Source organism: Thunnus albacares, chromosome 15, assembly GCF_914725855.1.
Source record: "Thunnus albacares chromosome 15, fThuAlb1.1, whole genome shotgun sequence".
Taxonomy (NCBI): Eukaryota; Metazoa; Chordata; class Actinopteri; order Scombriformes; family Scombridae; genus Thunnus; species Thunnus albacares.
Window position 1 is genome coordinate 23,136,349 of NC_058120.1, and position 13,111 is coordinate 23,149,459.

The 13,111-nt window shown below is 40.9% G+C and overlaps 1 protein-coding gene and 1 long non-coding RNA gene across 5 annotated transcripts in view; one reads left to right on the forward strand and one right to left on the reverse strand.

Annotated features, from left to right (window-relative positions):
• slc8a3 (solute carrier family 8 member 3) overlaps positions 1-13,111 on the forward strand; it is a 118,815-nt gene that overhangs the window by 55,925 nt on the left and 49,779 nt on the right. The window lies entirely within an intron of this gene.
• On the reverse strand, positions 566-9,744 carry LOC122998328. 2 transcript variants are annotated; one of them, XR_006407391.1, is made up of 3 exons: positions 9,638-9,744; positions 2,663-2,738; positions 566-710 (listed from the first exon to the last, which is right to left on the reverse strand). It is a non-coding gene; the product is annotated as an uncharacterized LOC122998328 (long non-coding RNA). The 2 variants fall into 2 exon arrangements; XR_006407390.1 differs by having other exon boundaries at positions 2,634-2,738.

A 13,111-nucleotide genomic window follows, 5' to 3' on the forward strand; every position in this document is an offset into this window, starting at 1 on the left:
TTCATAGTAGACGTTTGAGGATCCCGCAGAGCCTCAGGTCAATTTACATCCTACATTACTTGTGCATTGTTCTCACCAAATGAATTGCTGGGATCTGGCAACATAACTATGACCAAATCTGACAAGGCAGATTTGGCAAACAAGAGAGGTTGTAAATGAGCCAGCAGCATAACCAGATTATTTAAACCAGTGGTTCCCAACTAGTTTAAACTGGTTTCATTCTTCTCCGTCTCTGGGAAGGCCACTACAGACAATGGATGTGCAAGACAAGGGTCACATTACCCACAAAGCATGTTGCATGTTCATGTGCTTCACAATAAAATGTTCTGGAAATTCACTATATTTCAAAGTAATTTCTTTCTGACAAAGCACTCAGAATGAGCTAGCGGTCCACTTTTGGATAATGACCCACCAGTTAGGATCCATTAATCTAAACCCCTTTATTTAGAGGCAAAACTGAAATAGAAATGTTGGTGGAAATCCCTCGTCACGAAGAAAGAAAACCATCAGTGCACTCAACTACACAACTACACTGTTTACAAGTAAGTAAGTGAAGTTTATTTATATAGCTCCTTTCTTGAGGGAGTTCTGACGTCCGTAGGGAGACTGTCCAGAGCTTTGGGGCCGCTGCGGTGAAAGCTCGGTCATCCTTGCTTTAGAGTTTTGACTGAGGGAGAGACAGCAAGCTCTGGTCAGAAGACCTCATAGACCTGGGGAACAGGAAATTAAAAGTTTATGAATGTAACCAGGGTCTTGATTATGGAAGACCTTGTGGGTCAATTGGATTTGGGGTGAAGTGAGTTTTACAGCTGGATTTACGAACAGACCTTAAACAGTAGATGATGATTTTACCATCCACCTTTTTTTTTCCTCTTCCAAACATGTTTTAGTAACTGTGAGTGTATTCAAAAACTGTATGACTGGAGCGTCCTGGCGTCCTAGTGGTTTAGATGTATATCATGTAACCACAATACTGTTCATTTCCAGCCAGGGATGCATGATGATGGGTGAAAAAATGTAAAATGAAACCGTGGGATCATCTGAGTTGCTTGTGTCCCATCGGATCATGCGGTCTTCCCAGGTCTCTACTGTTGGTTAATACAATGTAAGCAAAGCTATGAAAATAAGACCAAAATTGTATATACTCATGTTATCCTTTAAAGCATGATACAGGTTTGTTTTTGCATGCAGCCACTTACTTCAGTTGTTCAGATTCACCCAGTGAATGTATTGTATAATCAAGCTTTATTATGAACACATCTCCTGCCACCTTCAGATATATAAATTCACAATTATTATTTCCTATCCAAGAGGAAATGAGTTTTCTTCATAAGCCGCATTAGAATTAAATAAACAAATTTCCTTATTTTTAAGATGACATTGCGCCCAGTGTTTCTGTTCAGATAAATGTGGTTTGTTTTGTCCGGTGGCTGATGAATCTCAATTGTGAGCCGAAATGTTGACATGGCACTATGATAAGCTGTGATATCAGTAGCTTATCAACCCACGCAGCTTATTATTCTTAATTACCCAGTTTTTACCAGCTACTGGTTTACTGGTCAGTCAACCATTTGCACCTGCTGATAACGTTTAGTGCTGCTGCCGTCAAGAAAAAAACAGGTAAAATACTGCAACATTTCCTGCTCTGCACTGTGCTTAGTGGACAGATTGCATTATTCCAGCGTCCAAGTCAATCTCCTGCGCTGTTAGCTAATGGTAATGAGGATTTGGGACGACGGATGATGGCAACACGCTCCATGGGACGGAATTAGCGCTGAGCATTTCAACTTTCCCTGTGAGGCAGTGGCCCTTTTATCCCATCATTATTGGCGGAGACAATGGTGTGGTTAATCTTTTTAAGACAACACAGCGGAGGGCCAGGAGGGAGGGAGGAGCCGTTCAATAATCTCATCAGAGACCAGAGGACGTACACTGTGATGGAGGAGAGTTCCTCCCTTACATATCGAATCATCCTCCTCTCCTGGCTCATCTTGGCTCTCTCCTCTCCTGTTACACCCCCCTTTTCCCTGTCACTGTGTGTGTGTGTATGTGTGTGTGTGTGAGCAAGCTGGGAATACACTATGTAGCCATGTATCTTGTGTGTGCGTGTGTGTGTAAGCATCCTTGACTGTATTAAAGAAAGGTGTAATGTGTCAAGGGAGCTGTCACATATACAGTGTACATGTAAGGTGAGTGTGTGAAGGGAATTGAAGATGTGTTAGTGTACAAACTGTCGCCTGTGATGCTATGAAGTGAACACAGTGATTAGCGTAGGACAAAAGTCTTGTTGACAACCTTAACATAATCAAAATGCAAGCATAGTATCAATTTGTGTACAGATGTTTCCGAATTGATCATATTTGTATATACGTTTTGTTTGAATAGTATTGCACCTGTATGAATAAGAAGGGTGTGTTGAGTTCAGCAGTCTCAATTCAAGTTTATTACACCAAACACATCAACTTATCAAATACTCTCTTCATTCATATAATGAGTTGGAACAAGCTAATACAAAATGCACATGTGATACTGTCACACTGTGGAAATTTAAAGTAGGTAACATAAGTATTTAAAAACGAGTAAATGGTAAATTTATAGGGAGATTAAGACCTGAAGGGGTTAAACTAACCCACCTCTAGTGCATCCCCTCTCACGGACAAACCTGACAGCCTTTGCAGCCTTCGTCGCTCAGCTTCTGACATGATTTCTTTTCTCTCTGCGGGTTCATCTCTCAGCACCTATTGGGACAAGAATATATATGATACAGGGGAGGATTGATTCAGAGAAGGTTAACCTTGCTGTTAACACCCCATCCCTCCACGAAACCCTCCCCTCACCCTGCCTGCTGACAACCTTGCATGTGCTTGTCATCCACTACCGGAGTTTGAGGAGTGAACAGCCGGTGCGTAAATTAATGTAAAGCATGAAGCAAGAAGTTCACAACCTTTGTTTTTGGCAAGCAGCCCTGCATGTTGAGGCCAGTAAATTCCTCTAACCCCAGTAACTGTGAAGGAAGATGTTTAGGGTCAGCGTGTAGACTACATGCAGTGCTTTAATCCTCCAGAGGATAGAGATAGTGCCGTTCTCACAAGCTGGTCAATGGAAATTCATTGGCAAGCCGTGTGACGTTTATAGCGGCTCTATGCAGCCCAAAGGCCATTGGAAGACGTTCCACAGTCATTTCTGTATAATTAGGAATTTATCAAGGGACCCGTTTTAACATCAGACGACACTACATTGGTTGCCAGCCCTTAGGTTAGGAAACTGTGATGTACTGTAGAGAATTGCAGTGTTAAACCCAGCTATAGGCATGTTATGTACTGTATGTGTACTGTGGAGTGTGTACGGGGAGCATTATGTGTACAGGACCTCGGGCTGTGATAGTGATCATAATTTCATGGTGTGTTTTCAAGTGTTTGTGTCAGTGTGTGTTAATGTGTGTAGCTGTATTATGTGTGTATGTGTGTAGCCATTGGATGTCAGAAGCCGAGTATTCTGGCTGGCACACACACACACACACACACACACACACACACACACACACACAGCCCCCTCCAGAGAAAATCCGTGTCCCTGACTATTTTTAGAAGTGTATGTATATCCCCTATGCCATGCACTTCTAAATCAGTGACGTCGTTCTGTGTCTGCAGCAAATCGAATGTACTCCCTACTGCCAACTTATCAAACACACATGTTTGTAATTCTATAGAGGAGGAAGTATTATATTACATGTCTTATGTCGAGTTCATATCATGTGGGATGGATGTTAGAGAGGGGAAAGATTTGCATGTTTACGTCACCCGCATAGCCACGGGTGTGCCAGCTTGAGACTTAGATGGCACAGGCATATCCAGACACACCCGTGGCCAGCATAATAATAAAAAATGTATGAGTTCGCTGCAACATGTTAAAACATGTTAATATTATTATTATTTCTTACACTATTGAAATTAATTGAATTATTGAAATTAGTTGGTGGTAAGTGAGAGATCATGGTGCAACCTAGCTAGCTGGTATTGAGCCTAGAGATTTAAGTAAAAGTGCAAAGATGTCAAAACAAAGCTCTCTGGACAAGTTTTTTAAGAGGCCATGCATCAGGAAATAGGAACAGACAATGGCAGTCAGAAAAGAGCCATTGGAAAACTCGGTTGCCAACACCAGGGATGACTTCTCCCCCCTCAAGATCCTTTAACCCAAAACTGCTGCAACTGTTATGGATCTACCAGCAAATAGACAAACCTGCAAACCTGTCAGCCTAAATTATTCTCATTCTCGCTCACGACAAAAGCAACGGATAAGAATAGATGTTTCTGATCTAAACGGTACGCTTGGCTGGAATATAGCATCAAACAGGACGCTGTATTTTGTCAGCCATGTCGCTATTTCAACAAGGAATCTGATAGGTTTGGGAAAGTGGGGTTTAGAGACTGGGGACACCTGGGCCCTTCCTTGAGATTAAAAGGGCTGGGAAAGGAGACATTTCACATCAAGTAATGAAAGACAAAAATGCACACGCAGCTGACTTTATTGAAGGAAATCATGCACATATTAAGGTTATCGTAGACATTGTGCTTTTCTGCGCCAAGCAAGATATTCCATTAAGAGGCCACAGGGAAAACCTAGAAAGTCTTAACAGAGGAAACTTTTTAGAGATGTTTAAATTTATTTGTTATTTCCTGACATAAAAATGCATCTTGACAAACTCCCAGGAAATGCAAAGTTGATGAGCCCTGATAAACAAAACAAGCTCCTCGAAACTTCAGCATCACTTCTTCTGAGAAAGATTAAAGCCGAATTGCATTCGCAGGCTGACACTTATGCTATTTTATCAGATGAATGCAAAGATCTTTCAAAGAATGAGCTCATTGCCATATGTATAAGATACCAACATAATGGAACACTCAAAGAGAGAGCAGTGGGATTTGTGGCAACACATGATCTGACATCTGGTGGAATATCAAGTAAGATTTTGAAGATATTTGGAACCATTGCAGCTTGACCCTGAATTGTGCGTGTGGGGTTCAGTTTTGACGGCGCTTCTGTCATAGCTGGCAGTAAAGCGATACTAGAAGGCACATTCGCCTGCTCAGCGTACATATATTGTGACACTCACCGCTTAAATCTAGTGCTTTGCTCTGCATCCAAAGTATCTCCCACTGTCGACCACGTTTTTTTGAAGTTCTCGACTCACCATCACTTTATGACAGGAGTGAACAGGCATGCATGGTTTTTAGAGATCCAGGAAGAACTTCGTCCTGACAGACCTTGCCTCGAACCTTCCACAGATATTAGATGGAGTTCAAAATCAGGCTCAGTGTGTAGAGTTTTGACTTTGAAACATTGGCGGAGTTCTCCTTGTGGCCTTTATGCAAGTTATATAGTGTCAGTGATTTTGCCACCATGAGCCTCAAGTCTCCATCTGTACCAATAACTGACTGCGTTGATCTAATTGAGGGTCTAAAACAGACTTTCACTACTTTTAGAGATAGAGATGATGAGAAAGAACGAAGCATCTTTGTTCATTTGGCCAGATGGAGGAGCCACGGTCACTAAGTGCGCATTATGGACTCTCAGTTGAAGGCTCTGAACTGACTGTATTTGCACAGCAGTTAAAAAGAAATGTAAGCGGGGGTCATTCTTGTCCCTCACTAATCGAGGTTCTCGACTCCTGTCCCGAAGACTTTTCTCCAAATATGAACTGTTTTACTTCAGGCACTCATTACTCTTCTGATAACAAGCTGCACAGTTGAGCGCTTGTTTTCCACTGTTAACTGGATCAAAACAAGCAACAGGGCAACTGCGCTCACAGGCTGACTGAACAGTTTATCTGTTCTTTCATTTGAAAAGCAGCTGACAGACACTTAAGATTATGATGAAATTATTTCATTGTTCAAGACCAAACTCCTCCTTCTTGCACTGTGATGCTGATGGTATGTAGCGTACATTGCTCCTATAGTTTGCTGACACACATGTTAGTCATATTAATGTGCTTTTTTGTATAAATTGCGCTTTAGATGGTAGAGGTAATTTTTCAAATGATACCTACTGGAGTGGTGTAGCCTCTTGTTTTCTTAGCTGAGGGATTATGAATGTACTGATAGCTTGTAAATGAAGCTGAACTTTGTTAATGTCACACTTTGCTGTATTGTTTGATATATAATGAGGCTGCTTTTCAGGCACTTATTTCTAAAGAGCATCATCATTATGACTGAGACGCTGACAGTATTTACAAGTCAGAAACTGGTAATTATGTAAACTTTAATATGACATGAACGTGACACTGCCCCTTAAACAGTCCTTTGAACAAGTGAGTACCAGCCCCAAAAATGTCCTCACTTTTCAAATGTCCTCACGCTAAAGGACTAAAACTCAAATGGTCATCACAAAATAGAAGCACGAAATCACACATGCAAACATGCACATTACACGCTCCCCTCCCCCACATCTGCTCCTTCCACTGTAACTGTAAAAGTGGTGACATCCACAGAATGCACAAAAAGACTTAACGCACAAGAACATTTGCACCAACTCACACATACTCACATTCATAAATGTGCATTCTGTTGCTTGATTAAAGATTCACTGAGGTGTGACACTGTGTTTTTTTTTTCCCTCCTCCGTTCCTGTCTGCAAATGCAGAAATAATAGCAGCATGTGTAGTAACACCAATGTGCAGAGCGGAGCAGAGGAAGGGCTGCCTGCCGTGTGAAACGTGCTGTGCGTTGGTCAACCCGCCCACGTTCAGTGGAGAGCAAAATAGCCACAGAGAGGCCAACGTGACAGACAGGTGTACACAGAGATAGCACAATGAGCCCTTTTCAGACATTATAGATATTGAATATAGTTTTTTATAACGACAGGGTGGCTTTAGTATATTAACTTGATAACTCAGGTTTAAGGCCCATTATTATGTTTTTAAAAAAATCCAGAAATGTATGAGTTTTTGTCTTGATTATTAAGAAACATGATCCTTTTATAAATAAAACACTTTCTAATGTGCCCAAGACCTGTGCACACTAAAAAGTGGCACAGCAAAATTCACCCCTGCATTGTTGTAATATAAGCAGAGTTAGAGTTAGATACTGAGTAACGTTTGGACCACTTGCAGACTGGATGGTGAATTACTGTAGTTGGCGATCTATTAACTAACACACTAGCAAGGTGGGAACATGCTAGCACTTACTGCACCCTATTGCTTTGCTCTGAGGACTGTACATTTCCTTCAGTAAGGAGTTATTTAAAAGTTAGCTAGCTTGATAACTGTCACTAGTTTGTAATTAACGGGACAGCAAAGTTCACACATTTCTCTGAAAAGATGCATTCGCACCATTAGCTCCTTTCTCATAACTATGAGAAGAGAGCTAATACGCTAAAAAGTCAAAGTTGAACCAAAGTTGAACTCTATGTGAAAGTTTGAGTGGACTTATTTGCCCCGACGAGCAAATCCTTGGTTGCTGGCGATTCAATTCATGCAAAAATATGTGGAACTGGATTTTGTGGACCCTGTTTTTTCACTTTCCTACAGGATCTGTGGTGCATAACCAGCAGCTCATTTGCTCTTGTGTCCATAACCAGGAGCATTTTATGAGCTTTCAACATTGCATTCAACACTTTCTTTACTGTAAATTGTGATCCTCTTGCAGTAGGAAACATAACTTTTGGGTTTGTGGGGACAAACTAAATTTAAACCTTTTTATATTTATATTTTACATTTCCGCTGTAAAATGTGGATGTGCAAATAAAATACAAAAAAATCTGAATCAGAAAAACATCTTGAATGTCCTCAAGCGAGCCACTAATTTCTTTTTATCACAACAGCAGTGGAAGTGTTTCACCATAGCCGACCGTGTGATGCAGCCTCCCTGAAGAGGAGGTGAAAAGAGAATTTTTCTGCACAGGCATCAATAATGTATCACATATAGCCCCTCTGGACAGTATCATGACCTTTAATGTTTGCTTTGTAAATTATGATTTGTGCAATAGAAGTCAAATACCTCGGCACAGTAATGTTTTATAGAGAATGGTCAATTTCAACTAAAAATTGTGGACCAGAAATGAAACACTGGGACCTTTTATCTTGTGTGACAGCTTGGATACTGATCATACCAATGTGGAGAAGTGATTCTCAACCGTGTGGAATTGAGGCTCAGTAGGCCATAAATTTATATTCAAATCAAACACCACAGCAGCTCATTTAACTGACACCTTCAACCAGAAAAAAAGTAATTAATTAGTGAAATCAGCCACTGTACCATTTCAGTGGAGTGAAAAGCTGCAACTTCAGCCATGATGGTACATGGTGTAGAGGATGTCTCTATCTTTACATACAAAATGTAGAATAAATTAAATCCATGAAAGCAGCCGATAGGCCCAGAGCCTAATTAATTATATGAATATGTTTAAGTTGTTACTGTTCAAATAGAGCTTGTAGAACAGCGTGACGAGGAGGAGATATGATTAAGAAATCAAGCAGAAGGTTTTAGACTTGAAGCCACCAGTTTAATTTGTTCGTCTGGTAGAAATGAAGAGGAAGAAATTAAGTTTTAGTAATTTTAGCCTGAACAGTCTGAAAAGAGATATCCACAGTTTGATAGAAAAAAAAGTTTATTTTAATTAAATTCTTGATATTTTACAGCTTTTAAGAATAATTTTATGTAATAATTCAATTCCGAAATGATAAAGTTTGTTTTGGAAATAAACCTCAATTAACCTGCTTGTATCAGAAGTTTGGGGGTTGATTTGTTTACTGTCTTACCGGCATTGATCAGTTTCTCAGTTAATAGACTGGTCCTCTTGGTGCAGGAGCTGAAGGTGTTGACTTATTCACGTTGTGTATCTTTAGCTGGCTTGCTAATGTTACCGAGCCTAAGCTAGCTGCTCGATGGTCAGTAAATCCCTCCAAATTTCAGGCTGGCTGCTTGTTAAACAATAATGAAATACAAAAAATAATTTCAAAAGATGCAACGTGAGGGTGTGGAGGATTTTGAGTTGTTTAAAGGCACCTTTAACCTTTGGGTAGGGGGGGCCTCTCTATGGCCTTATGAACCAACAATTTTTTCATAAGACTTTTTCTTTTTGTTAATTTGTGTTTATTGGGTAGCTTTTTGGATATACACTCCAGATATTACACATATTTTTCATGAAAACATAGCAAATCATAACCAAGTCGCGTCCCATCATCCAACACTCCCCACTTTAGTTTATCCAAATAGAAGTAATATCTGAATAAATTATCATCTTAATACAGACCCAGAAACAGAGAAAATAATGGTAGAAAAATGAATAAAATATACGATATGAACAGGAACAAACACAGCAGGGATAAATTTGTAATAGTCAGATTTGTCAGATAATTACTTTGATACCCGCAACTTCACCACTCTCATTTCGTAAACAAGTCAACAAAGCAAACTTGGAAAGATACATAATTTGCGGAGGGGGTTCTGGCGGTTCTTCCCCAGAAAAAAAAAGTAATTTAAAACAAATTTTAATAAGTCAAGAAACAGTCACCTGCACTAGTCTAGATTAGTTAGATTGAGGGTGCAATGAAAACCAAGAATGCATCAAGAACAGGATATCACGAGAAAGTTTCAGAGCGACAGAGACATAGAGCATCCCCGTAACCATAGTAACTCACTCTTACTCATGCCTGCGTCCACACGGCGTAAGAGGAGAGACGCTGCTGCCAGAAGAGCCGCTGACTGAGATTACTCTGAGCGGCACGCATGGGAATACATTACAATATAATAGATTTGTGTTTCCCCTGCTGCTGTTGCACTGTGCTGCTCTGTCTTCTCTGTCCGTGCGTGGACAGTGTCCTGTTTTTGCACTGTGACGTTAATGCATTTGTTGACGTGTGGCGTGAGAGCGTGTGAAAGGTGTCAATTTCGTGAGTCTCACGGTAACTGTGAGAGGTGGTAGCCCTGGAAACGAGTATTGTAACCCATTACTGTTCCTGCTGAGTAATAAGTAATGTAATTACTTTTTCAATGAGTAATGTGTAATCAGTAAATTATCACAGTTTTCAAGTAACTTGCCCAACACTGCCCATGAAGGAGTGTTAAAGCCCTCGGTGCCATAAACAAGACCTACAGTACATGTAGAACACGACACCGACAGCCAGCTTTCTATTTCTGGAGCTTCAACAGTTTGTTTCTATCTATGACAAGAAGAGTAATGCTTTATTATTTCAGTGCAACACATTTCTAAGATTTACTTTTCCCTGATGCAAAGGGGAGCTTGTCGTTCTCCCAAGTCATTCATATATGATGGTGTTTGTCATTTGGCTGCAGGCGGTTTGACTTGGCCGGCTCGGGCTCTCTAAGCTGTCATGGACCCACGCCCGACACCCAGAATAGCCATCGTGCATTTCTTGCCCTCAGCGCAACTATCTTGCTTTCATTTTGGAGTCCTGACTGCATCCTCTATTACGTCCCTCTCTTCCTCCTCTCCCTCCCTTGTCGCCCCCTATCAGACACTTCATCTCTGAGTGTTTTATTGCATTGTGTCCTTGTAGAGGAGGACCTTTGGGCTTGCTCCAGACATCCAAAAAAATATAGCTCACTTTCCCCCCCCCCCCCACTTGCTCGCCTTGCTCTTGGCTCAGAAAATATGGAGCACGGCTGTCTGTTTTTTCAATTGCTCCCCCATCTTCTCCCTTAACTTTGAGTGTCCTCTCCTCTTTTTTCATTTTCTCCCTTTGTCTTTTTCTCCTTCAGCGATGGCAGACAGTATGTTTTTATGGAGACAGTGTCGCAAGGGTGCATGACAAGTAAAACCGACCACCTCTGCTCCTCCTCCAATAGCCAGGCCTCTCTGTTTAGATCAGTGACAGTCTCTAGCCTCTCCAGAAAGTACATTTTATTCCCAGCTATGTCCCACATGTCTTTAGTATTCCTGGTTTCTCAGAGCTCCTTGTTTCTCTATTTGTGTGTCCAAAATCTTTTTTTCTGGCCTTCTTTTTCAAATTGTTTAGGAAAAATGTTGCAAACTACTTAACTCTTAAATGGGAGGTATTTTCCACAAAGCATGATGTGATGAGTTTCGAGGTTGGACCTTAAAGAATCACATAAAAATTAACGTACACCCTGTAATACCCTGTATTCCAAAAAAAAAAAAAAAAATTGGTTATTACGCATTTTGAAAAGTCCTGAGGAATGTCATATAATGTATTTAGGGTAAAACTAATGACTATTTTTATGATGAATTAATCTGCCAATTATTTTCTCGATGAATCGTTTAGTCATTTTGTCTGTAAAATGTCTGGAAATGGTGAAAATCACTATTCCCTAGAGCACAAGGTGACATCTTCATGTTGCTCATTTAGTCCGACAGACAGTTCAAACCCCAAAGATGTTCAGTTTAATGATATAAAACACACAGAAAAGCTGAATTAATATTTGGCATTTTTTGCTAGAAAAACGACTTGAACAATTCATTGATCATCTAAATAAATGTGTTATTTTTATCCAGAATACTTTATCCAGCCATTTTGGATTATTTTAATAAATGCTCTAATGATCTAAACAGAAAATCTTGCCCTTTGTCACCTTGCTAAGGCTGAATCTGAATCAGTCCGTCTTATGATTAATCCTCGTTTGATCTTTTCTCAAACCCGAAGGCATTCAGTTTACAATTATGTAAAAAAAGGTAAAAAACAGTAGTTTTTGAAGCCAGAACCAGCAATTATTTGGCACTTTTGTGGGATAAATTACTTAAACAATTACTCAATTGTTACAAAATTTTTTGTCAATATTCAAGTAATCAGCTAAATGTTCCAGCACTAAAGTAGAAAATAGCAAACCAGTCTTCTATTGTGGTCATTGTCAAACATCGTTTTGCTGATCCAAAGCAGACTAGTGACTGTTTGTGACATCTCTCTGCGTGGCAGATGGGGCTTTATCCTCAGCATCCCTTTTTGATTGTTAACTTTACAATGAAAAGGATGTCCCAGTTGTAAAAGAAGAGAGTTACAGTTGAAAGGACAAAGGAGGCAAAGGTCACCTTTTTCTGGCTGTACTGGCGTGTTAAGAGAATGGGTTTAAAGGCTGGAGTGTGTAATCTGACAGGAAGCGAGCTGCCACTGTGTGATGTCCTGCTCGTCTCTTCCTCCACCTGCAGCGTGCATCAGCTGCTGGATTTGGTTTGTCAGAGAAGTGTGCAGATAAAGTAATAGACTGTGTGTGAGCAGACGGAGGTAAACCTGTTAGGACTCTTTATTGCCTCCAGGGACAGTTTCATTGTGCTGTTTGGCTCAGTGCAGCCAAATGAATAGAAAATGAATGGAAAAGGTTGAAGTTTTACAGAAAGTGTGTCATGTGTCGCATTTAGAGAGGAGTCGGGCTGGTAAAAGGGGTTTTGTATCCATGACAACAAGTAAGAGCGAGAGCAGCAAATGGGAGCGGGTCGGGTGCATTAGATATTCGAGTCCTAGACCTGAGAATGTGAGAGATCTCTGGGATCAGAGAGGTATCTTGTCACCGAAGGCACATTCTGTCATGCTCCTCCTCACTTAAAGCTAACACACACTGTCATCTGACCAGCTGCCCACTAGGTAAGCTAAATGAGAGATTTACTGTTCCCACAGAGATGGATACAGGTTGTGTAAGAACACGAGGCTGCGGTGAAAAGGTGAGAGGGCTGAGAAGGGACAGCTGCAGTCGCTCCGTGGAATTCAGATAATGTGTCTCGTCCAGCTTCGTGACTACCCATGATTCTTCTTAGCAACAGTATTAATAAACCTGGCTGGCTCTTTGCTGCGAGCTCTCATCATGAGTTACACATTACAGCAGCAGGAGCCCACACCTCACTGCGAGGCGTCACCTTTCCATCTGGTTTTGTTGTATGTTTGTGTTTATGATGAGACATCCACCGCCTGTGTCCTCTAACTGATATTGTAAAGTCATATAATACTTTATTGATCAGTCTCTTGCCGTGACCCCTCACCCTTCCTCCAGAGTCAACTACAGCGTCTGTGTCCCTCAAGCTTGTGGCGATTTGGAGGTCGATTGCTCATGCTGAAGGCTGAACACGCTGCGTTTTTCTTGAAGCCGTTGACAGAAAATGATAGTGGACGAGGTGAATGTGACACCAAACCACTGGTTTCTAACTG